Source organism: Triticum urartu, chromosome 1A, assembly GCF_056163025.1.
Source record: "Triticum urartu cultivar PI428250 chromosome 1A, HENAU_Tu73, whole genome shotgun sequence".
NCBI lineage: Eukaryota > Viridiplantae > Streptophyta > Magnoliopsida > Poales > Poaceae > Triticum > Triticum urartu.
The window spans coordinates 533,954,427-533,981,435 of record NC_141873.1 but is presented as its reverse complement, the minus strand read 5'-3'; the positions used below and the strand labels follow the sequence as shown (position 1 = coordinate 533,981,435).

The following is a 27,009-nucleotide window of genomic DNA, read 5'->3' as shown; positions in this document are numbered from 1 at the left end:
GGTGCTATTGCCCTAGCTAACAAATTCAGAACTAATGAATCATCATACTTGTTCTTTAGTTCTTGCAATTTGATGTTAGTGTCAATCAGATCTAGTCGATGCTCTCTCTCAACTCCTGCTGCAGTTGTATTTCTCATGTGATATAGTTCATCATCAAAATTAAATCCTACTACTGTCAACAGTGAATACAGGTTCAGAAATGTGACATTTGAGCTGCAAATCTTCCTATCCAAATTATGCCCAGCATCAAAGTGAATCCTAACATCCCATATAGCATCATCTAACCTACAAGCCACGACAAAATTGAAAAAAAACAGTGCTTTAAGAACACTAACCCTAGCCCTATGATATGAACAAGCATAGTTAAAAAGGAGGGACTTACAGCACTCCATCCGCTCCACTGGTCCAGTGATGGCTTGTGGTTGGGTTGGCCAACCACATCTCAGCGAGCCACAACCGTTGCTCCATGGACAGGGGCGCCTCCTCCTCCTCTTCCTCGTCGTCGGTGGAGTTGGACGACCTGAAGTAGTCCAGCCCCACGTGGTCATTGCTCCCCAGGCCGGGAAGGTCGCCGTAGCCGCCCACGACAACACCGCCGCCGGGGGTCGCCGCAGCCATCGACTGAGATCCACTGGGAGAGAGGAGATGGAGATGGGAGAAAGAGGATAGGGTTCGTCAGATGGGATCCGGATCGGTTCAACCGCACCAGCCTCGTCCTAGTCAGCGCACCGGGCACGCGCCGATTTGCCACCGTGTCACCTGACAGGTGGGCCCTGTCTGTCAGATACATGGTCAATACACACTTATACGGCTTTCAGTCCATTTTGTAACAGTTAGGCCGAATAGTGGTACTGAACTGCGACATGCACGAGCAATGGTACTGACTCGTCACAACGTGCGCAAGTGTGGTATCTCCTTGCAATTAACTCTTCTTCTTCCCCTTCTTCCGCTGTTGCGCTCCTGTGGAGTATCGGCATGAGTAGGACACACGCTAGGCGCAGGGTCATCCCTGTCCATGGAGGACCACGAGTGGCCCTTCTTGGTGTCGTCGGATGCCACCTTCTCCTGCGGCTTCCTCCCAGTCGGCAACGTCGTCGACAACGCCTTCTAATTCTCCGTCTGGTTCACCACGACCACGGACCGGACCGCCGTCTGGAAGGCCAACCCCGGCACCCCCGTGAACGGCCGGGTCTCCCGTGTATCCTTCGAAGATGACGGCAAGCTGGCCCTCGCCGACGCCAACGGGACGACCATCTGGGACAGCAAGAACGCCCGCAACAAGCACTTCACCATCTCCCTCCTCGACACCGGCAATCTCCTTGTCGCGGACCCGTCCTCCGGCCGTGTCGTGTGGCAGAGCTTCGACTGGCCCACGGACACCCCGCTCTCGTCGCAGCCGCTGACCAAGGACACGAAGCTCGTCGCTGGCTACTACTCCCTCTACTACAACAACGACAACATGCTGCAGCTCCTCTACGACGGCCCGGAGATCGCCAGCATCTACTGGCCTGACCGAGACTGAGGCGTGTTCAACACCGGCCGGACCAACTACAACAGCTCGCGCATCGGCGTCCTCGACAACACTGGCGTGTTCCTCTCCAGCGACAACCTCCAAGTCAAGGCCTCCGACTTGGGCGCCGCTGGCGCCAAGAGACGTCTAACCATCGAGCAGGGCGGAAATGTGAGGACGTACAACCTGGACGTGGCCGGAGGATGGACGGTCACATGGGCTGTGGTGAAGCAGTCGTGCTCCCTCCACGGGCTATGCGGCAAGAACGCCGTCTGCGAGTACCAGCTGACGGTGTCCTGGACTAGGGGGTACTCACCACGTCGTCTCCCGATCTATTAGATTGGGCCGAGGACCCCCGTGGCCGTATACTCATGGGCCAGTTCAGACGGCTACCGCATACAAGGAAGATTCCACAAGACTTGGTGATCAAGACAAGGACTTCTCCCCGCCGGCGTATTCGGCTAGGACTCTTGTTATCCTAGGCCTCCGGTGCATTATATAAACCGAGGCCAGGCTAGTCGATAGATATACAATATATACAACAATCATACCATAGGCTAGCTTCTAGGGTTTAGCCTCCTTGATCTTGTGGTAGATCTACTCTTGTACTACCCATATCATCAATATTAATCGAGCAGGACGTAGGGTTTTACCTCCATCAAGAGGGCCCGAACCTGGGTAAAACATTGTGTCCCTTGTCTCCTGTTACCATCCGCCTAGACGCACAGTTCGGGACCCCCTACCCGAGATCTGCCGGTTTTGACACCGACATTGGTGCTTTCATTGAGAGTTCCGCTGTGTGATCGACAAAAGGATCGATGGCTCGCCTGCAGATCAACTGCGACTTCGGCATCTTCGTCACCAGCTCGACTAGTCACCTTGGTTCGACCAAGAATTGTGCCCCGTGTTCGGATCACCATGTCCGGATGAGGGCCTTCATCAAACATCAACTCCGATCTCTATCAAGATCACGGAGGAATCATCTATGTAGCTCGCGGGCTCAACGTCAACATTGCCCTCAAGCGACCGTGCTGTTTTTTTGGACAGCGAATTCGTATCTGCCACCACCACCTCCTTGAGTATCGCTTTGACGATCGCTTTGGTGGAATTGTGCGGAATTGAGTCTACAACAACCCTGGAAAATTTCGTCGAGTTCCGATGGAGGAATCTCTGGGAATCCACGATATACCGGAGCCCTGTCAAATCTGGACGAGAATTTGGATGAGTTTAGGGCGTGGTGTCCAGCTTCTAGCTCAGACGTCCATTGGAAGATCCAACCGTTGATCGGCTGCGGAATTCCTATATATACCACCTCTCAAAATTTCGGCTCGATCCGACCGTCCAAACTCCAGGAACCTTCCGATTAGTGCATCACTTTTCGGATCTGTTTTCTGCGCGAAAACGAATCCGACCCGAGTTCATCTTTTTTATGAACAGGATTTCGGACATCCCTTTTGAAGGAAGTTTTGTATGGGGTATTGTGTTTTGTTCCCGAACACATCCCACTAACTGTAAGATCTTTTGAACATGATCTTCAACATCATGCTGGTGTTAAACCAGTCCGGCAATATTACTCCACGGCTGCCGACCTGCGCTAGACACGGCGTCACTTTGTTGAGCCGAGCTCAACTTCTTCGGATCATCATCTCGGCAAGCCGAACAAGAGCCCGGCATCGCGAAGGATAAATCATCACCAACATCGCCGCCCCACGGATTACACGGAGCGGGCATACCAGCATCGCCGCACGGTCGCTTCATCAAGCCGGCATCGACCACGTCACGACCTGCATCGACAGGGCCACACTATTGCTTCTTCAAGCTGGTGTCCATCACGTCGACCTACTTCGAATCATCGGCTGACATCGAGGCTTCGACATCTCGGCTGGATCGGGGGCTTCGCCATCTATTCATCAACCTACTCCGGACACTTCGGCGTCACTAGCCGACCAGCTCCGTCACATTAGCTGGGCCGAGGGCTTTGCCTCGGTGAGTCAACCTTTACCAGCATTGCCATGCCGTCATTTTATCGCCCATCAGGCAATGGGTGTGCGGAGCGGGTCCCAATTTTAGGAATCACCTTCCTTCGGATTGCTACAACAAATAAACCAGGTGCTATTAATCCCAGTATTTTTTGCTTGTTTGGGTTCATTTTTCCCAAGAAATTATTACTCTAGTTTGTCCGTCATATGTACACAGGTCTATCAAATGGTGGCTGCATTAACGACAGTCGCATGGTGGTTCGGTCAGTTTCCGTACATAGTCCGGCGAACGCCGCCCTCGGAGCTCGGACCGACCTGCGAATTCAGGCTTTGCCACGCCTTTACTGCATCACGCCGACGCCCTGCATCGACTTGACTTCGGCGCCAGGCCATATTTCTTTTATTACTCACTTTGCATAAATTATTTATTATGCAACGATTTTTTTAATTATCATTATTACTATTATCTCCGGTTTGCACTATTTTTTGTGCATAGGAAAATGATCCGGGGACTTCGGCGTCACTCTGCCGGTCTGCATTGATCGTGCTATGTCACCACTTCGGCGTGTCAAGCTCTCCGCTCCGCCACCTCGGGACCGGCTTGAGGGATGGAACCTTGCCCCGCATCAAGCTCGGACCGCGTCATCAATACCGAACACATTAACCAGCTAAGTCTCTTTCATGCTCAAAGCTTTAATTTCTAACTTGTGTTCGGTTCGATCAAGCATTATACTTTTTTGGAAAAAAGTTGCTTCTAAAAAATTTCCTTGTCCAAACTTTGTTTGTGACGCATAAATTCAAATACCCCGTTTACTTGGGGGCTTCCTTTATGAAGCTTTTCCTGTTGCATATGATTATACTTGTACGGCTTCGTTCCTTGTTCGTGTATTACGCCACAATATGCACCACATTGACTTAAGCGATTTGCAAGCTGGGTTGCCTCGCTCCTGTGTTTACCCCTATGTTCCCGATTCTTCGGCTAGGGAGTAAAGGGAGCACCTATGCGATTGTCACGGTCGGGTCACCCGAGCCGGACCTCAGACTGGGTGAAGCCGAAAGCTAGCGCTCTTATAGTTATTCAATGATGGTCGGCACACAACGGAACTCATGAGTACAAAAAATCTATTGCACAAGTCTCATAATAACAATGAGCACCGAAGAAAGGTATCGGTGGGGGTACTATTTTCTTCGAAGATGCTTCTTACTCTTCGCAGTAATATAGCATAAGTTCCTTGAGCGCGCTTTGTCTGTTACAGCCTTATGGCCTGATTGCCTGGTTATTGGAGACACCGTCGATATTCTTGACCGATGGAGTACATAACACTTTTCGGTCCTTAACCGAAGAGGGAGAAGCCGACGGTCGGTTAAGACGCGTTTAAAGTTCGATTGAACATAGATATGATATAAGTACTTCGGTACATGCAATCATTCTTCTACCCAAGTCACTTGAGGGCTCTTAAGTTTATTTGAGCCGTTTTATAATAAGTGTTCTTCTTCTCAGTCGTTGCAAAGTTCTATTATTATTATTTATCACTCCTTTTTTGAACGCGAGTGTGCAGTCACTAGCCGGGGAGCCTAATTTCTCTCTCAAAGCCGCTAGAGTTTAGTTTGCTAAACTGGCCTAATGAGAAGTACTCCGCCCTCGGGATAGGAGGTTGAAGCCGTAGGCTGAACCGCTTGAAGTCTTGAGATAGGATGTGTCATGTTAAAGGACGACAAAAGCACTTCTTTTTTCTAAGACCAATTTTCGGATTGGCACCGAACACTTGATCTTGTTCGGACGTCATGTTTTTACTGACATTTCTTGGTTTTCCAAGCTTTTTGGCACTTTTAAACTATTTGTGCTTTTCCAGCATTAGTCTCGCAGTGCAACGCCGGACACCTTTAGGGATTCGGCAAAAACATTCTTAGATATTGCTATATATGCATCGGTTTCGAATTGTGTCTTCGGTCAATAGTTGGGTTGCCCGGCTCCTGCACTTGCTTCCTACGTTCCGTTTTGTTCGGCTAGGCGTGCAAAGGGAGAACCACTACGATTGTGCTTCCAGCTCACATGGTTAAGCACCTTAGTGGAGAAATCCGAAAACTGACTGTCACAGTAAGCGTAAACTGGTCAGCGATCCGATGACTATGACGGGCCATTCATAACATTGGCCGAAGTGTTTACGGCTTGACCTCGACTGTCGCCGAACACTACCGGGGGCTATTAACTGGCCTCCCAAACTAAACTCGATATTTTGCTCTTACATTCGAGCTGAGGTTTCATGATCATGCTTAGCATGACAACCCAAAGAAAGGAACCGATAGCGGGACTATTTTCTTTGGAATACATTTCTTCTGTTAAACAGTAATATAACATATCTCTCTGCGTACCTTTGTTTATAAAACCGTGTGGCCAGATTGCCTTGTTTGTCGTAAATCTTTGCCCTCATAAAGGCTTTATAAAGTAGGACAAACACTCCTCGGCTACTGGCCAAGGAGGTGGAAGCCGATGGTCGGTCAACAAAGTTTTGTACAATGCGGATCCGAGCATTAATGACGTAAAGTACTTGGATACATAGAGTCATTACACATAATTTGTGATTTTACCATGGATATTGATCCTTAATTCGGCCACCCGTGCCCGCATTAAGGCTCGGGGGCTACTGGGCTTCAGGCTTATTATTTACAAATATTAAAGGGGCACATCGATCCCCTGATCTGGTGTTGCCACCCGACCAGTGTCTCGGGGGCTACTGCATTGCTTGTCCAATGCAGAAAATTTTATGTGCAATATAGTTTCCGAGGAGATTTTGATCCTCAGGTTTGTCGGCCGCACCCAACCTGAGTCTTGAGGACTGAGCACGCCGCTTTTGTGTCCCGAAGTATTCTACCGAGCTAGGACTTGATCCTTAGGCAGATTTTGCAAATCAACCTGAGTCTCAGCGGCTACTGGGATCAGCGGTATTATGTCATCCTTCATGTGCATCTCGGGTTTTAGACCGATACACACCTTGAGGGCTACTGGCTATATATCTCGGCAGAGAATAAATTGCACCAATAAAAAATATTGACAAAAAATCAGCCCATAGTCGGGGTGGTGCACCACCTCGGAAGCAGTCCGGCATAAAGCTCAGGCGGTAGTGGCTGGCTCCATAGAGGGCATTTCCGGCATTAAGCTCGGCTAAACTCCTTCAACTTTTTTGAACCAAGGTGATATGACACCTCGGATATAGTCCGGCATTGGAGCCTGGACACAGTCCGGCGTTGGAGCTCAGATATATTTCGGCGTTGGAGCTCGGATATACAGTCCGGCGTTGGAGCTCGGATACATAGTCCGGCGTTGGAGCTCGGATACATTCCGGCGCTAGAGCTGGGAAGCGGTCCGGCGTTGGTGCTCGGCTGCAAAAGATACCTCGAATGCAGTCCGGCGTTGGAGCTCGGACGCAAGAGGACCCTGCCTCTCGGGAACAACTTCAAACCCGAGGTGTGGCATAAAAATAAACAAGGCATTGATAAAGGCCGGAAACTTAAAGGGGCTCCTCGGATTCCCGACGTGTAAACTCGTCGAATGCATTTCAGCGATCCTCAAGATCGAAGATAAAGAAGATTTGTTGAACCAGTTTTCTAGACCGGCAACCGAAGATGAAGAACAGTTCGGAATAATCGAGGAGCGTCCCTAACTTGAAGACCGGTTCAGGGGGCTACTGACGGTGTCCTGGACTAGGGGGTACTCACCACGTTGTCTCCCGATCTATTAGATTGGGCCGAGGACCCCCGTGGCCGTATACTCATGGGCCAGTTCGGACGGCTACCGCATACAAGGAAGATTCCACAAGACTTGGCGATCAAGACAAGGACTTCTCCCCACCGGCGTATTCGGCTAGGACTCTTGTTATCCTAGGCCTCCGGTGCATTATATAAACCGAGGCCAGGCTAGTCGATAGATATACAATATATACAACAATCATACCATAGGCTAGCTTCTAGGGTTTAGCCTCCTTGATCTCATGGTAGATCTACTCTTGTACTATCCATATCATCAATATTAATCGAGCAGGACGTAGGGTTTTACGTCCATCAAGAGGGCCCAAACCTAGGTAAAACATTGTGTCTCTTGTCTCATGTTACCATCCGCCGAGACGCACAGTTCGGGACCCCCTACCCGAGATCCGCCGGTTTTGACACCGACACCTACCCATTGAGGAACCCCTTGTGGCCGAAGGAGAAGGACAAAGCTCCACTCAAGTGGAGCCATCACCAACCCAAGGCCCACACGCTTCCGAAGAACAACATGAAGGCTCTCATCCTCAAGAACATGACCAAGGGCAAGATCACGCTCAAAACGGTGTTGACACATCAAGTGATGTCCAAGGTCAAGTTCTCTCCTCCGAGCAAGTTCAAGAACAAGAACAAGCCCAAGACAACGCTCAAGATGATCAAGTGACCACTCCTCGTCTCACCCCCGAGGAGGAATTAGAGCGTCGTGCCACCAAGGTTGCTTCCAAGCTCTCCACCAAGGATCATCTCATGACGAATGTGCTTGGAAGCTTAATAAAGGGGGTAAGCACTCGTAGACAATTAGCAAATTATTGTGAGCATCACGCGTTTGTCTCTTGTGTGGAACCCCACAAGGTCTATGAAGCGCTAGAAGATCCGGATTGGCTCAATGCCATGCATGAAGAACTCAACAACTTCGAGCGCAACAAAGTGTGGAGATTGGTGCCAAGACCGACTGGGAATCACAATGTCATAGGAACCAAGTGGATATTTAAGAACAGGCAAGATGTCCATGGGATTATCATTCGCAACAAGGCTCGTTTGGTAGCACAAGGCTACTCCCAAATCGAGGGTATCGACTACGGTGAAACCTTTGCTCCCGTTGCTCGTCTTGAATCCATTCGCATGTTGATTGCATATGCTTCTCATCATAACTTTAAGTTACAACAAATGGATGTGAAGAGTTCTTTTCTTAATGGTGCTATTAATTAATTGGTTTACGTCAAGCAACCCCCCGGGTTCGAGGATCCCTACTTTCCCGATCATGTGTATCAACTCGATAAGGCACTCTATGGCATTAAACAAGCCCCACGTGTGTGGTATGACCACCTTACCGAGTTGCTAGAAGACCGTGGTTTTGAGGTTGGGCTAATCGACCCCACTCTTTTTACTAAGAAGGTCAAAGGGGAGTTGTTTGTGTGCCAATTATATGTTGATGATATTAGCTTTGGTTCTCATAACAAAGCTTTCAATGAGGAATTTGCCGCTCTCATGACCTCAAAATTCAAGATGTCCTCCATGGGAGAATTGAAGTTCTTTCTAGGGTTCAAAGTGAAGCAAAGAAGAGAAGGAACCTTCATCAATCAATCCAAATACACTCAAGACATGCTCAAGAGATTCAAGCTAAGTGACGTCAAACCGGCCTCCACTCCAATGCCCACCAAGTGCCAACTTGACTTAGATCCCAATGGTAAAGTGGTGGATCAAAAGGTATATCATTCCATGATTGGATCCTTGCTTTACCTTTGTGCATCTAGACCGGACATCATGTTGAGTGTGGGAATTTGTGCACGGTTTCAAGCCGCACCTAAGGAAAGTCACTATGTGGTGGTCAAACGAATCTTTTGATATTTGGCTCATACCCCAAACTTTGGCTTATGGTACCCAAGAGGATCAAACTTCAAGCTTGTAGGGTACTCGGATTCCGATTGGGCGGGAGACAAAGTGGATGGGAAGTCCACTTCCGGAGGGTGCCAATTCCTTGGTTGCTCTTTGGTAAGTTGGTCTTCCAAAAAGCAAAGTTGTGTGTCTCTCTCGTCCACTGAGGCGGAGTATGTTGCAGCCGGGAGTTTTTGTGCACAACTCTTATGGATGAGGCAAACTTTAAAGGATTACGGTGTAATTTGTGACAAAGTGCCTCTTTGGTGTGATAATGAAAGTGCCATCAAGATCTCTCTCAACCCGGTGCAACACTTCAAGACGAAGCATATTGAGATCCGGTATCACTTCATCCGGGATCACATTAGGCGAGGAGAGATCGAGCTCAACTATGTCAACACTCATGATAACCTTGCAGATATCTTCACGAAGCCCTTGGATGAAACAAGATTTCGCGAGTTAAGGCATGAGCTAAATATCATTGATTCGAGCAATGTTGCTTGAACTCTTGCACACCCCACCGTACTCAACATGTTGTCTTGTTTAGATGTAGGCATGAACATAGGGGGAGTGATGTTCTCTCCATGAACTCTCCCTCCCCCCATTATGCATAAATTGATCGAGTCTTTCACATTAGCCATGTTTGATGGTACTTGTGCTTCAAAGATGAGTTTTGGTCATGGACCCAAGGATAATTCTTCACGGTGCCATACCAATTGACTCAAACATAGGTGGCCTCGGCCACCGTCCTCTCTTCGGGAGGTTGGCGTTAGCCTTGTTGTTCTTGTGTTGTTTTCTCTCTTTCTGTCTTTGCTCTTTGTGTTGGGTTCTCCTAGGGTGTTGCTTCTCTCCTATTTTGTGCCCCTTTCTTCCTCCCTTCGGATTGCACTCATTTGATCTTGGCTTGGGCATAGGTGGTCGAGCGGTACAACCGGTATCACGGGCGGTTCTACCGCTGGTACCGGGTTGTGCCGTCCCAATGGGTCTCCATTCGGTGCTTGGGCGGTTCCACCGCTCAAACCCATGGTAACCTACGTTCGGTACTACCGGTTGACGCCGTGCGGTACTACCGCTGCCTCCCAGGCACCGGAAGTATTGCCTCCAACCACCGGTTTGTACCAGACGAGCGGTACAACCGCTCCCCTAAGCGGTTCTACCGGGGCATGTCTACAGGCCTATATATACTCGACGGGGCTGAAGGGTTGTCTTTTTCCCTTCGTCCTCGTTCCTCTTCTCTTTGCCCTAGTCGCCGGCCATCTCTACCCCTGCCCCGGAGTGCGTCTCGCGCTTCGGATCCTTGGCTCTCTGTGGATTCTCTCCGTGGAGGCCTCCCGATCTCTTCCCATGGATGGTGGTAATGCCGCGTGTTCTTTGCTTCTAGATCTTTCTAGGGTTCTTCCTTGTCTAAGGCATTACTTAACTTTCCGCGTTTAGTGTTCGAATTATGGTATAGAAGAGATCTTTGTTAGCCTCCTGTCTTGTTTGCAGCACTTAGAATTCGGAATATTACTTATGTGATTCGTATGCCTCGGTTAGATCTATCTTCCCTGGTAGTGCCACTGTCAGCGGTTCTACCGCCCCTACAGGCGGTACAACCGCTGGAGCGGTACTACTGGCAGAAGATCCGGTACAACCGGAGTATATCAACCACAAAGCACTGTTCTATCTTCTCTGTTGTTGCAACTTGTTCCTTTTCTTCTAGTGGGTGCAATCCTATCATCCTTGTTGGGTTTTTGTGTGTTCTTTTCATGTGTGTGTTCTGGTGGCTCTAGTTCTCGCTCTGCTCCTCGCAATACCAAGAAGAGGGCACGAAGGACCTTGCGCCCGGTTGTGTCTGATGATGAAGAAGAAGTTGTGATTCCCACCAAGCCCACTCGCCGTGAAAAGTCTGCAGCTGCTAAGCAACGTGTGGTTATGTCGTTGCATCATTGGAAAGCCAAGGATTGGGAAGCCTTCCGATCAAAGAATCCGTATGAGGTTCCCATTGCTCCCCGTTGGACCACCGTTCAGTTCTGGAATGAGATGCAAGTGCGGATTGTTCATGAACTCTTTGAGCACAATAAGAACAGATATGCCAAGCAGTGGACAATTGATCTTGACCATTGGAGGAACAACATGGAGTATTTTGGTGAGGCGCCGGCTCTCTGCGAGGAGTTTGATCTTGTCAAGCTCATGTCAGTCAACTGTGACTTTGATGTTCAACTCATCCATCAGTTCTATGCCACGGTTCATTTTGGGGAAGATGATGCGCGCACTCTCACCTTCATGTGTCGCGATGAATTGTTTCACGTTCCCTGGAGGGCATTCTGCAATGCTATTGGGTACGAGGATACCGGTCTGGAAGGAAGGGGTGGCATTCGTCCTCATGATTTTCCTGAGTCCATACTTAAGGAGAAGCTTGCCCCTCTGTACATTCGGGGCCGTGGTATTATTGGAGAATCCAAGGATTTGGAGAAGGTCTATGACATCATGCACCGTGTGTTCCGCAATGTGCTCTTGCCCAAGGTGGGCAATCAAGATGAGATTCATGGTTATCTGGTTGATTTGATGGTTGCTATGAAGACCATGGTGGGGACAGGAGCAACATTTGATGTGTCAAATTGGATGTGGCATGAGATGTACAACATGGTCATCTACCGTAAAGTCCCAATCTATGCCCCGTTTGTCATGTGCCTTCTGAACTCTGTGTGGGCTGTTCGTCGTCCTGGAGAGCTCCTCACTTCTCCAGACAACCTCACTGTTCATGAGGTCAAGCTCCTTAAGAAGAAGAAGCATGCCGAGCCTCGCTTCCCTGAAAATGCTCCTGAGGATGTCTATGCTACTTCTGACGATGAGGACTTTGAGCTGGAGCTAGGGGCCAAGCCTTCGTGGGTGGCCAAACTTACTGCCAAGGTGAAGAAGACCTTTTGTCTCCAGGCTGACATCCAGAAGAAGATGTATGAAGCACATGTCAATGAGAAGCTTGCACGGTGTCGCCAAATTGCAATGATGAGGCACCTCAACATGCCGGTTCAGAGTGGCTCTGAGAAGAGCATCACCCCAGAGGAGCGTTGGATTTCTACCCATAGCACCTGGACTGATGATGAAGCCCCTCCCCACCCATCCTCCTCGTTTGCAGCAGCTGACAATGTCATGGAAGAATCTGATCACGACGACGATGACGACTCTGATGATGAGGATCCAGATGCGACCGAGGAGTCAGAGGAGGACGCCTGAGCTTTGGGACGCTAGCTTTGCTCTTTTCCTTTTTGGTGTCTTGATGCCAAAGGGGGAGAGAGTTCTATAGGTCTCGGGGATTTGCTTGTTTTTGTTCGTGGACTTGTTTCGTTCCTTGCTGTGTGTGAGACTTACGTTACTTCTTTTACCTTTCCATTCATCGGCCATTATCATTATTATTGCACTCTAAGTATTATATTGTTTCTCTTTTTGTGCTCAGACTGGTGAGTCTAGAAAATCTAGGGGGAGTCTAGTCCTGAAAGTGTGCCCACGCTTTCTAACAGCTAGTTCTTGTTGGGGCACACATTCAGGGGGAGTTCCGTCTAGATTTCATTGACTTATCTCTTACAAATTGTGTTGTTGTCATCATCCACCAAAAAGGGGGAGATTAAAAGGGCATTTCCCTACTTTATGTTTTGGATGATGATGACAACCCTTTGTGGTCTAATCGTATGCTATATGTTTCAGGTTCTCAATGCTTAGGCTTACATCGGATTGCTATTGCCTCTCGAAGGAAAAGATCGAAGACGTGTCCTCTACGCTTTTATTTTCTTTGGTCGTAGAGTACCCGTACTATCAAGAGGGAATCCTCATTAGGAAGCTCTAGGGGAATCAGTTCACGTACACTTTCCTCACCCCTTCCTTGTCTTCCTTAGTTGTGTGAGAGAGAGAGAGATCCACCTGTCTTTCCCTCTTGTTTCTGCTCTTCCCAGCGGTTGTACCGCTCCCTGGAGCGGTTGTACCGCTGGACCTTGACGCTCTCCAGCTTGGACTGAGCGGTTGTACCGCTGCCTCCGGGCGGTGGTACCGCCACCTTGCTCAACAAAGGCTAGGATGGTGGTTTCGGCCATGCACCGCTCAAGGCTCTATTCTGATGCGGTTCTCGGGCGGTGGTGGCCCGGTTGATCCGGTCGATCCTCGTTGACCGGTACCACCGGTGGTCTGAGCGGTTCTTCCGCTCAGAACTTCGCCGTCCAAGAGCTCATAGCCATGCGGTTGTTCCGGTCTTGCACCGCTCAAGTACCGGTCTCGTCTCTATTTCGAGGCGGTAGTTGTGCGGTGGCTGGGCGGTTGGTCCAGTCATTCTCTTAACCGGTACCACCGCCTAGTGGCCCGGTTGTACCGCCTGGTAGGGTTCTGCAGCTACACCGTGAGTCCCGGTTGTACCGGGACAAGGACTGGTTGTACCGCTGCGGGGCTGAAAGCGTAGCAACGGCTGGATTTTTAGGGTTGGTATTTAAGAGAGCTTCTCCCACCTACCACACTCACCTTTGACCCTTCTCACTCCACCATTAATGCACCTCAAGCTCTCTTGCCTGATCTCTCTCTCTAGCCACCCAAACTTGTTGATTTGCTAGGGATTGAAGGAGGAGACCTAGATCTACACTTCCACCAAAGGATATTTGCTTCCCCCATACTTTCTTGTGTGGATTTTGTTACTCTTGGGTGTTTGAGCACCCTAGACGGTTGAGGTCACCTCGGAGCCATATTCCATTGTGGTGAAGCTTCATGGTTTTGTTGGGAGCCTCCAATTAAGTTGTGGAGAGAGCCCCAACCTTGTTTGTAAAGGTTCGGTCGCCGCCTTCAAGGGCACCAATAGTGGAATCACGGCATCTCGCATTGTGTGAGGGCGTGAGGAGAATACGGTGGCCCTAGTGGCTTCTTGGGGAGCATTGTGCCTCCACACCGCTCCAACGGAGACGTACTTCCTCTCAAAGTGAAGGAACTTCGGCAACACATCCTCGTCTCCACCGTCTCCACTCTTGGTTATCTTGTGCCCTTACTTGAGCAAGCTGATTTGTTTCATATCTCTTGCTTGCTTGTGTTTCTATCCTTGTTGCATCATATAGGTTGCTCACTTAGTTGCATATCTAGACAACCTACTTTGATGCAAAGTTTAAATTGTTAAAGAAAAGCTAAAAATTGTTAGTTGCCTATTCACCCCCCCTCTAGTCAACCATATCAATCCTTTCAACGGACACAACCCTCAAGCGAGGGCGGTGGTCGAGGCCACCATGTTTGAGTTTACTCGGTATGGCACCGCGAAGATATGAACCTTGGGCCCAAGACCAATACTCATCTTCGAAGCACAAGTACCACCTAAAGTGGCTTATGTGAAAGATTGTGTTTGTTTTATGCACTTCTAGGATAAGATAGCTCATGAGTTGAGCTAGCTCCCCCTAGACATGTGCATACAACTAAGCAAGATAGTACATGAGTATGTGTGTGCGAGCAAGAGTTTCATCCGAAGTTACTAATATCCACAATCTTTAGCTCATGCCTTAACTCACAGAATCTTGCTTCGTCAAGGGGCTTGGTGAAGATGTCTGCTAGTTGATTCTCGGTGTTGACATGGAGTAACTCAATATTTCCCTTGCCCACATGATCTCTAATGAAATGATGACGAATCTCAATATGCTTGGTCTTGCTATGTTGAACCGGATTCTCGACGATCTTGATGGCACTTTCATTGTCACACCAAAGAGGCACTTTGTTACATTTGACACCGTAATCCATCAAAGTTTGCCTCATCCATAATAATTGGGCACAACAACTTCCGGCAGCAATATACTCGGCTTCGGTTGTGGAGATATATATACAATTTTGCTTCTTTGAAGACCAACTTACCAACGATCTCCCTAGGAATTGACATGAGCCGGATGTGGACTTGCGATCAACCTTGTCTCCGGCCCAATCCGAATCCGAGTAACCCATTAACTCAAATGATGATCCCTTGGGATACCAAAGGCCCAAGTTTGGGGTATGAACCAAATATCGAAGGATCCTTTTCACTGCCGAATAGTGGCTCTCCTTAGGAGCGGATTGAAATCTTGCACACATACACACACTCAACATAATATCTGGCCTAGATGCACAAAGGTAAAGCAAGGAACCGATCATAGAGTGATATACCTTTTGATCCACTTCTTTACCATTTGTATCAAGATGAAGTTGACCATTTGTGGCCATGGGTGTCTTCATTGGCTTGACATCTTGCATTTTGAATCTCTTGAGCATGTCTTGGATATAACGAGATTGATTGATGAAGGTTCCGCCTCTCAATTGCTTCACTTGAAAACCGAGAAAGAACTTCAACTCTCCCATCATGCTCATCGCAAATTCCTTAGTCATAAGATTCTCAAACTCAACATTAATAGCATGGTTAGTTGACCAAAAGATAATATCATCAACATATATTTGTCAGACAAACAACTCTCCTTTTACCCTCTTCGTAAAGAGAGTGGAATCTATTACCCCAATCTGGAACCCCTTCTCGCTTAGGAACGCCGTAAGGTGATCATACCAAGCACGAGGTGCTTGTTTGAGTCCATAGAGTGCCTTATGGAGTTCATAAACGTGAGAGGGATGATCGGGGTCTTCAAAACCGGGAGGTTGCTTGACATACACCAACTCCTTAAGAGGACCATTAAGAAATGCACTCTTAACACCCATTTGATATAATTTGAAATCATGATGAGAGGCATAAGCAGGCAAGATGCGAATGGATTCGAGACGGGCAACGGAGGCAAAAGTTTCACCAAAGTCCAAACCTTCAACTTGGGTGAAACCTTGTGCCACTAACCTTGCCTTGTTCCTTATTACTTGTCCATATTCATCTTGTTTGTTCTTGAAAATCCACTTTGTTCCAATGACATTATGAAATTCCTTGGGTCTTTCTACAAGGGTCCACACTTTGTTGCGTGTGAAGTTGTTGAGTTCTTCATGCATGGCATCTATCCAATCCGGATCGTCAAGGGCATCTTCCACCTTAAGGTGTTCAACACAAGAGACAAACGAGTGATGTTCACAAAAGTTTGCCAAACGTCTATGACTAGTTACCCCCTTTTTGATGCTTCCGTAGATGTTCTTGGTGAGGTGTTGAAGATGTTTTAGCTTGGCGGCCACTTTTTGCTCTTTGCGGTCAAGCTCTTCTTCACTTGGTTTTGGACTTGATGAAGAAACTTTCCCTTGAGATTGCTTTAGCCTTGGAGACACCCTTCTCTTTGCAACCACAGGTTCTTTCTTAGTAGGAAGTGATGACGATGAATACACTTGTGGTTGGGGTTGATCTAGATCTTGATCATGACTTTGAGCTTGATCTTGAGCCTCAACGATTGGTTCTTCATTATTCGGAAGAGTTTGCTCTTGATCTTGCTCAGGAATATGAGGGTCTTGATCTTGTTCTTGGATAGGTTCATTACTTCCCAAGGCATCTTGTACAAGTGGTGTCGGTGATGACTTCCCTTGTGGAAAATCCTCAAAAGGGGCTCTTACTCCTTCTTCTTCTACTTGGACATGGGGTGTTTCTTGTGGGAGAATGTGGCCTATCCCCATTATCCTTATAGCTTGTGAAGGAGCCTCATCACCTACAACACTAGGAACAATTTGCTCCATGCGGGAGCCATTATCTTCATCAAACTCCACATTTACCGTTTCCTCAATGCATCCGGTGGATTTATTGAGAACTCGGTAAGCATGAGAGTTTGATGCATACCCAACAAATATGCCCTCATAAGTTCTAGACTCAAATTTAGCTAACCGGGATTTTTTGTTTAAAATGAAACACTTACAACCAAATACCCGAAAGTATTTGACGTTGGGATTTCTCCCGATTAGGAGCTCATAAGGGGTCTTGTTCTTGAGCTTGCGAAGATAAAGCCGGTTTGAAGCATGGCACGCGGTGTTGATGGCTTCTGCCCAAAGCTTGTATGGTGATTTGTACTCATCAAGCATGGTCCTAGCCATCTCAATAAGAGTCCGATTCTTCCTCTCCACAACACCATTTTGTTGGGGAGTATATGGTGCGGCATATTGGTGATTTATCCCCTCTTCACTCAAGAATTCCTCCATCGTATAGTTTTTGAACTCGGTGACATTGTCACTTCGGATTGCCTTGATCTCACAGTTATGTTGACGTTGAGCTTCTTTGGCAAAGTTGATGAAGGTTTCTTGAGTTTCATCTTTAGTCTTGAGAAAGAACTCCCAAGTATATCTTGTGAAGTCATCAACAATGACAAGGCAATATCTCCTTCCTCCCAAACTATCATATGTTGGAGGCCCAAATAGTTCCAAATGGATAAGCTCGAGGGGCCTCAAGGTGGTGATGATAGTCTTCACTTTATGAGCTTTTTCATGAGGCTTTCCGGCAATGCAAGCACTACAAGGACGATCTTAGGCAAAAGACACATTGGTTAGTCCAAGAATGTTCTCCCCCTTTAAGAGAGCTTGTAAATTTCTCATGCTCACGTGGGCTAGCCTACGGTGCCATAGCCACCCCACGTCAGCCTTGGCCATTAGGCATGTTGCAAGATGAGTTTTCTCTTTTGAGAAATCAACCACATAAAGGTTATCTTCAACATGCCCAACAAAGACCACTTTGAGATTGCTCCTCTTAAAGACGGTCACATGGAATTCACCAAAATTTGAATCATATTCGGCACGAGCCAATTGAATAGTTGAAAGTAAATTGTAGTGAAGGGATTGGACAAGCATGACATTTGCAAGAGATGAATCATTAGAGATTACCACCTTGCCCAAACCCAATACCTTTCCCTTGCTATTGTCACCGAAGGAGATGTTTGAAGAGGCCTTGAGTGAATCAACAAACTCCACAAGCATCTCCCTTTCACCGGTCATATGATTGGTGCATCCACTGTCGATCACCCATTGAGTTCCACCGGAGACATAGTCCTACAATAATCAAGCTTTGGTTATAGGTACCCATTTTGCAATGGGTCCTGGTGAGTTAGCAACAAGGGTCTCGGGAACCCAAATAGTCCAAGCATAATCATCATAGTTAGTTCCAACAAATTTTGCAAAGGTATAGCCATCATCTCCTCTCATGAGAACATATGATGGATTGTTCTTGCCGACAAAATTATTGGGAATGGCCTTGTCCCTAATGACCTTACCATTCCCAACACCCTTCATTTCCTTCTCCTTCTCCTTGTGCCCTTCTTGCACAAACACTACCTTTTGGGGAGGGGAAGGAGTCGGACCGATCTTCTTGTTGTTGTTCTTCTTCTTGTTGTTCTTACCACTCTTAGATGCGGGATTAAACCCAACTCCCTCCTTGGCAACACACTCCTTTTGGTTGCTCAAGAGATCATTTAGGTTTTTCTCCCCTTGGATGCATGATACAAGCCCTTTCTCAATTTGAGCTTTCAACTTCTTATTTTCCTCTTGAAGGGAGGTGCAATCATGAGCAAAGTTAGCCGTACAAGCATCATCATTTAAATCAATATGAGGTACGGAAGTGAGAGCCTTAATGGTTGTAGCTTTTAATTGAGCATAGACTCGGTGAGAGCAATGAGGTCACCTTTGACAACCTTGGAACTAATCACAAGGAACTCATGCTCCTCAACAAGTCTTGTATGGTCAACTAGAAGTTTTTCAACTCTAACATTAAGAGCATCTTTATTCTCAAGAGCAAGTTGCAAAGAATCGTTGGTTTTTAACAAAGTCAATTTGATGAGCAGATAAGGCTTCCTCAAGTGATTCTCTCATGACACTCTCTTCATTAAGTTCGTGCTCGAGGAGATCAACTCTCTCTTTTTCCTCTATAAGGAGGTTCTCAACGTTCTCAATAAAGTCATCGCGTTCGGCGAGTGACTTAAGGAGATCACCAAAACGAGCATGAGCTTCACCATGAAGAGTTTTCATGAAAGCCATTAAGGATTCCTCATCATTATCCACACTCTCCTCACACTCATCCTCCACTATCTCACATGAGACATTGGGAGTGTAGTTGTCGGGTCTCTTGGGTTTGGACTTTGTTTTTACCTCTTTGGCCATGAGGCGTCGATGAGTGAATGGCTTGTCCTCGTTTGGAGAGTCAAAGAGGCCGGCGGTGGAGGAGGAGGTAGTGGCATGCATGGCGAAGGCGGCCGTGCCCACTTGATCATCATCACCGTCATCTTCATCTCCAGACATGTATTCTTCATGAACAAGAGCCTTGTCATCCTTCCTCTTTGCAAACTTGGTGAACTTCTTCTTCTTAAGCATAAGCTTCTCGGACTTGTCTTCACGTCTCTCATATGGACAATCATGAACAAAGTGTCTTGGGCTATCACAATTGTAGCATTTCCTTCGTCCAAAAGATCTTCCTTGAAGATTTCTTCCTTTGTTTGCCATGGTCCCGGAGTACTTCTTGAATAAGAGAGCCAAGTCTTCTGCAAAATCATTTGCTGGGCACGAGGTATCATTATCCTCCTCACATATCTCTTCACTCACTTATTCCTCCCTTGAGGATTGGCTCATCACTTTCTTGGCCTTCAAGGCAAGATTGGAGTTCTTGGTTGCTTGAGCTATTGCAAATGTTTTCTTGGACTTGGTTTCCAAAAGAACATGGGTATAGAAGGTGGAAACAACTTGAGCCGAAGTCAACTTGTGATAGTCCGGACGTTGATGAACCATCATGACCATGGTATGTTCTGTGAGAACCATAGCATCTATGAACTTGTCCTTGATGAATTCATCATTTGCCCAAGTGCACCCAAAGGTTCTCAAGTTGAGCACAAGGGACTTCAACCTTCGGTAAACCTCTTCTGTGGACTCACGCTCATTCCTCACAAAGAGATTGACTTCTTGTTTGAGCAAGGCCAACCGAGATCTTTGAATTGCTTCATCTCCTTCAAGAGCCTCCTCAAGGCAATCCCAAATTTCCTTTGCGGTTTTGAGAAGAGCAATGGAATCACTATAGTCTTCAGTCACAGCGTTGCGAAGCATGTTGTGTGCGGTAGCATTGAGTTGATCGTCAACTGCTTCCCTTGGAGTGAGATTCATTGGGTCCTTGGGGTTGAATCCATTGACCACAATCCACCACAATTGAGTTGAAGCACTGCGCATGTGAGACTCCATATCTAGCTTCCACTTAGCAAATGCATTAGCTTTCAAAGAGGGCGGAGGCCCAACAGGATTAATGCGGGGATGTTGCAAGGGTTGAGGAGAGTAAAAGGGTTCCATGGCATTGTACTGGGGAACTTGAGTACGAGCCGGAGAAGCAAGAGGTTCCCTCGAGTCATCCGCATCATGAACCTCATTTGGATTAAACGAGTTTGATGCGGACGTTGATGGCTTTAGGCGAGCATCAATTTCCTCCTTGACCGAGGCTCGAACCTCTTTCAACATAGAGACTTTAAGGTCCGCAAACATTGAAAGAAGATCGGCCGCGGTTAAGGGGACAATCGGGTTAGTAGTAGCGGCGGGATCAACGACCGGAGCACCAAGTGTCTCAGTCGCGGCGGGGGGTTGGTTTTGACCATCTCCCGCAACGGGTAGGCCACCTCCCTCATTCCCTAGATCGACCATATCCTCTAAGGTTGTAAAACCTTATATTAGAGCACGAGGCTCTGATACCAATTGAAAGGATCGATACAGTTGACTAGAGGGGGGGTGAATAGGAGACTACAAATTTTAATCTTTCTTGTAGATTTTAAGGCTTAGCGGATAAAAGAGTTCACTAGATATGCAACTAGGTGAATGCAACCTATATGACAAGCAAGCTCCAAGAAGAAAAGCTAGGCAACAAACTACTTAGCAAGCCAACAAGCATACAACAACAAAGAAAGGTGTGGGGAAGGATTAACCACAAGTGAGCCGAGGACGCGGATTTTAACCCGAAGTTCACTCTTCCTTGGGGAAGAGCTAATCTCCGTTTGGAGCGGTGCCGGAGCCAAAGCTTGCGGAATGCCACCAAGGGCTCACCGTATTGTCCTTCGAGTCACCCCCAATGGATGAGCCTCGAACCACTCGGGCTTGGTCTTTGTAAGTGCATCTAGTGCCACCCCTAGTTGGTTTTGGAGTACTGACGACAAACCTAGTTGAGGGACTAATGTGTTTGTGAGAATTGCAGGATAACACAGGTAGAAGTCCCTCATTGATTCGGTTTTCCTACTAGAGATGACCCCTAAAAATGTATGAAGACATTGATGTCAAAGGTGGTATATGAAGATATTCTCATTGAAGACTATGACAAGAGAAGACATCGCATGAAGCCTATGGAGTTCGAAGACTTAGATCTTTCATAGTTCTTTTTCTTCTTTTGTTGAGTCATAGGAACCACCATACTGTTAAGTGGGGTCCAAGAGAACCAGTCAGAATGATTGAAGTGATGCTTAACCAAAACCTATGTCTTCGAGTGAAGACTATGAGAGCGAATCTTGTCCAGAGTCGGACAAGTCAGCTTTGCTTGTAGCCCAAGTAAAGTTGCCGTGTGTGTTTGAAATCTGACCATTGGAACACGTGTCAGTTCCTTAGTGACCCAGGGTCATTTCGGACAAATCAGGTCGGGTTGCCTAGTGGCTATAAATAGCCCACCCCGTACAACCATAAATGGTTGGCTGCTCAGAGTTAGAGTACGGCTTTTGTCGTTTGAGAGCAACCCACATCGAAGCCTTTGAGAGAGAATTCCTTGCGAGGATAAAGCCCTAACCACCCAGAGCTAAAGAGTGTTAGGCATCACTTAAGTCTTCTTGTCTCTATGATCTGAAGACTTATTACACTTGAGGACTGTGAATCCTCCAGCCGGTTAGGCGTCGCGTTCTGAGCATCCAAGAGACATTGTGGATCGCCGGTGAACGAAGTCTGTGAAGGTTTGGGAGTCTACCTTGAAGACTTACCAGAGTGATTGGGCGAGGTCTGTGTGACCTTAGCTCAAGGGGAATACGGTGAGGACTGGGTGTCTTGAGCTGTGTGTTCAGGACTGGGTGTCCGGGACTGTGTGTCCTCAGGTTTAAATACCTAGCCGCCCTAACCAGACGTACAGTTGTCACAGCAACTGGAACTGGTCCAACAAATCATTGTCTTCAATGAGTCACTGGTTTCATCCTTCCCTTCCCTTTACTTACTGTTGGTCCTTGTGAAGTCATTGTATGATTGCACTATCTTTTGTCTTCACTGAGTGACTGCTTGTTCTGATCGGCTTCATAATATCTTCCTACCTGATCCTTACTACCTAGCTGCTATTAGTCATTGTGCTTTCACTTCATTGAATACTTGACTATGGTTTGCCTAGTGTAGTCAACCTTCCACTGCATGGTAATAGGTTTATTTCTATCGTTTGTCTTTGAAACTTCCACGTTTTGAAGACTTTCATAAGAATCGCCTATTCACCCCCCCTCTAGTCGATATAACATACTTTTAATTGGTATCATAGCAAGGTATTCCCTTGTTCTGTGTGATTCGGTTTAACCACCTGGAATTTTAGCTATGTCGACTGCAGGGATAATTAAAGTCTTCGCTGCGTGCCCCGTCTTCGATGGAACTGAATATCCCTACTGGAAGAATAAGATGCGCATGCATCTTGAAGCCATTGACGTCGACCTATGGTATGTCGTCAAGAATGGCATTCCCAAGGCTGGAGAAGGTGTCACTGCTGCTGATGTCAAGAAGTTCATTCAACTGGACTCTACTGCCAAGAATATCATCTGTGGTCATCTGACCAAAGGACAGTATGGCCGTGTGAGTGCTTTGGAAACATCTAAGCTAGTCTGGGACTGGCTCTCCAAGGTCAACGAAGGCGTCTCAACCCAGAGAGATCAGAGAATCAGTGTCCTTCGCAACCTCTTCAACCGCTTCAAGAGAAATGACAATGAGAATGTCCAGCTCACGTTTGATCGACTCACTGACATCATAAATGAGCTTCAAGCCCTTGGCGCTACTGAGATCACCAAGCATGAAGTCGTCAAGACACTATTGAGATCACTTGACAGTTCGTTTGACACCCTAGCCTTGATGATTCAAGAACGTCCTGATTTCAATACACTCGATCCGTCTGACATACTTGAGAGGCTCAACACACATGAGTTTCAACTTTCTGAGAAAAGAGATATCTACGGTCCAAACTATGGGCGAACTCGTGCCTTGAAGGCAAAAGCTGTCTCCTCATCTGAAGAAGAATCTGACAGTAGTTCTGATGATCTTGAAGACATTGGAAAGGAACTTGCTATGCTTGTGAAGAAGTTCCAAAAATTCACCAAGAAGAAAGGCTTCAGAAAGTCTTCACGATCAAGCTCAAGGAATGATGAAGCTTCTGCTCATGACTACAACAAAAGATCATGCCACAAGTGCAAGAAACCTAGCCACTACATCTCTGAGTGTCCGCAGTGGGACAATGAGAACAACAACAAGAAGAAGAAGAGCAAGGAGTATGACTCCGACGACAAGAAGAAGAAGAAATACTCAAAGTCTTCTTCCAAGTCTTCCTCCAAGTCTTCATCACACAAGAAGAGCTCATCTGGCAAGGCACGTGCGTTTGTTGGCAAGGAAATGGATTCAGAGGAGGAGTCCGCTTCTGAGGAGGCGGAGGTGGAGTCTGAGGAGGAGTCCGATTCTGGCGTTGCGAGTCTGGCTACAGCATACGTTGCCAAGTCCATCTTCAACACTGAAGACAATGACTCCATCACTGACACCGATGCAAATGACAAGGACTACTCCACTCCTACCTACTGCTTCATGGCACGCGGTGCCAAGGTAAACACACGCACTACTCACTATCAAACATCTAGTGACGATGAATCTGACTGTGGTTCCAAACCCAGCTACAAAACACTCACTAAAATTGCAACTGAACAACAGAAAACCATGGAACACATTCAAAAACTGTTAGACAAAAGCGACGATCTGTTAGACGCTGAAATGACTCGATCTCAGTCCTTAATTGAAGACATAAAAAATCTTCACGTTAAGTATGAGGAACTTGAAAGTCGTCATGAAACGCTCTCAACAGCTCATGAAAGGCTTTCCTATGATTATCTTCAAAGGAAGCAATATCTTGAGAAATTGAGAGTGGCTCATGAAGATCTTCAGAAAGAAAATGAGTCGCTTCGTGCCAAACAGATCAGTTCAGCTTAGGAAGGATTTGAACCACCATGTCTTAAATGCATTGAGCGTGATAATGCTACTTCTGTTGCTGAATGTTCTACTGCTGCTACTGTTGCAATATCTTCAACTGTTGATGTGGGAACTAACCCCTCTACTGAGGATACCACGGCTATTGCTGATGAGAATGCTAGGTTGAAGACATTGCTTGAAACAGGGATGTACAAAAGTCTTAAAGGGCATCAGACACTATGTGATGTCCTCAAAAAGCAGATCCTGAACCGAAACCGAGGAAAGAGGGTGTTGGGTTCGTAAGGAAAATGAATGCTGATGGATCTTACTGGAAACCTGAGCAGTACCCCAAAACCACATGGGTTGCTGCAAAGGAACCTTCAGTAGATCCATCCACTCTATCTGGCTTCACTTGTGCTAACCCCATTGTCATTGATGAATCATTTGATGCAAACTATAAACTGTTTAAGAATCAGAGTGGTGAAGTGGTTGCCAGGTACATTGGTACTAACTGCAGGAATGGACCGCCTATGAAGAAGATCTGGGTGCCAAAAAGGTGTTTGGAGAATCTTCCTGTGAATGTCATCATGACACCACAGGTGAAGAAGACAAACCCCAGACCACAGGCTTCATACGGTCCAAAGGCTTCATATAGACAGAGGACTCACCTGAGTCGCACTAACGCAAATGTTTTGCAGGGAAACCATACTCAGGCCTATGAATATGAGCGCGGTTCATCAAACCGCCATGTTCATAAGACCAAGAACTATTCTGCTTATTCTTATGAGTACTATTGTCCGCCTGCAAGACTTTTTGCTAGGGCTCCAAAGCCAAAGTTCTCAGACGCTGCACTTAGACTTATTGCTTCTAAGCCACCCTTGAAGATGTGGGTGGCTAAGAAAGCTTAACTCTCTTTTGCAGGGAAGGGTCTCCAGCAGAAAACCAAAATCGCCTGACGCTATTGCTGGGGACCTTAAACATCTTGTAGGGAGCAAGATCAAATGCCAGAATGGTCTTATTATGTACTTCGTTCCTGAATCGCTTGCTACTCTCCCTATCAGTCCTAATCTGGATCTAAGCTTTCATAACCCACTGGTTCGTCAAATGTTTTTGCTTCACAATTCTCTTCATGAAGCCTATCCCCCTAACTGCACTGTAGGGTACGACACCAGCGTCTTCAGAATGGATTATTGATAGTGGGTGTACCAATCACATGACTGGCAAAAGAAGCCTTCTTATGGACTCAACCTTATGTCCATCCGACAAGAGTCACATCACATTTGCTAACACTGGTAAAAGTAAGGTATTGGGTCTAGGTAGAGTTGCAATCTCAAAGGATCAACACATGGATAAAGTCATGCTTGTTGAATCCCTTGGCTTCAACTTAATGTCTGTCTCAATGCTTTGCGATTTGAACATGATCATAATGTTTGGAAAATATCGCTGCCTTGTTCTAATAGAATCTGACAAGTCTCTAGTGTTTGAAGGGTATTGGAAAGATGATTTGTACGTGGTAGATTTCTCAGCAGGACCACAGCTTGCCGTATGTCTTCTAGCAAAAGCTTCAGAATGCTGGCTCTGGCATCGGAGGCTAGGGCATGCTGGCATGAGGAACCTCCACACCCTTGCAAAGAAGAAGCATGTCATAGGCATCGAGGACGTCAAGTTCAAGAAAGATCACTTATGCGGTGCCTGTGAAGCAGGAAAGATGACGAGGGCCAAACATCCCTCGAAGACAATCATGACAACCACTCGACCCTTCGAACTGCTCCACATGGATCTTTTCGGTCCCACTCATTACTCAACTCTTACTACTACTGCTTGTCTCTATGGCTTTGTCATTGTTGATGATTATTCTAGATATACTTGGGTGCACATAATCCTCTACAAGGCTGAAGTGCAGGATGTCTTCAGAAGCTTCGCAAATCGAGCAATGAACAACTATGGCGCCAAGATAAAGCACATCAGAAGTGACAATGGCACTGAAAGAACACTGGCCTTGATACATATCTTGATACTTTGGGCATCACACATGAATTCTCAGCCCCGTACACGCCACAGCAGAATGGCGTCGTCGAACGCAAGAACAGAACACTCATTGAGATGGCCCGAACGATGCTTGATGAATACAAGACTCCAAGAAAATTCTGGCCTAAAGCCATTGATACTGCATGCCATACAATCAATCGTGTTTATCTTCACAAGCTTCTGAGCAAGACATCTTATGAGCTCCTTACTGGCAAGAAGCCAAATGTCAGTTACTTCAGAGTATTTGGCGCCAGGTGCTGGATCAAGGATCCACATCACACTTCAAAATTTGCACCAAAAGCACATGAGGGTTTTATGCTTGGATATGGAAAGGATTCGCACTCCTACAGAGTCTTCAATCTCTTTCATTATAAAGTGGTTGAAACAGTGGATGTGCGGTTCGATGAGACTAACGGTTCACAAAGAGAGCACCTGCCAAATGTGCTAGATGAAGTTCCATCCAGTGAATCAATCAAACTAATGGGAACTGGAGAAATCATACCCTCTGAAGCTCAACCTGAAGAGGAACTTATCATCTCCGCACCTGATCAACCTGAAGACAATGCTCAGCCTCAAGACAATCCCTCTAACAATGATAATGATCAACGAGAGCAAAATCTTCGCCCTGTACATCCTCGTGTTGCCAATGAAGTGCAGATTGAGAGAATAATTGATAGCATCAATGCACCCGGTCCGCTCACTCGTTCAAGGGCAACACAGCTAGCAAATTTCTGTGGACACTTCGCATTCGTCTCAATAACAGAACCCAAGAAAGTTGAAGAAGCCTTCATGGAACCTGAATGGATT

The 27,009-nt window shown here is 46.9% G+C and overlaps 2 pseudogenes; both read right to left on the bottom strand.

The window, feature by feature from the left end:
* Positions 1-14,583: 14,583 nt before the first annotated feature.
* On the bottom strand, positions 14,584-15,342 carry LOC147992308 (secreted RxLR effector protein 161 pseudogene; annotated as a pseudogene).
* Positions 15,343-17,514: 2,172 nt separating this feature from the next.
* LOC147992307 (uncharacterized) lies at positions 17,515-20,652 on the bottom strand (annotated as a pseudogene).
* Positions 20,653-27,009: the final 6,357 nt, after the last annotated feature.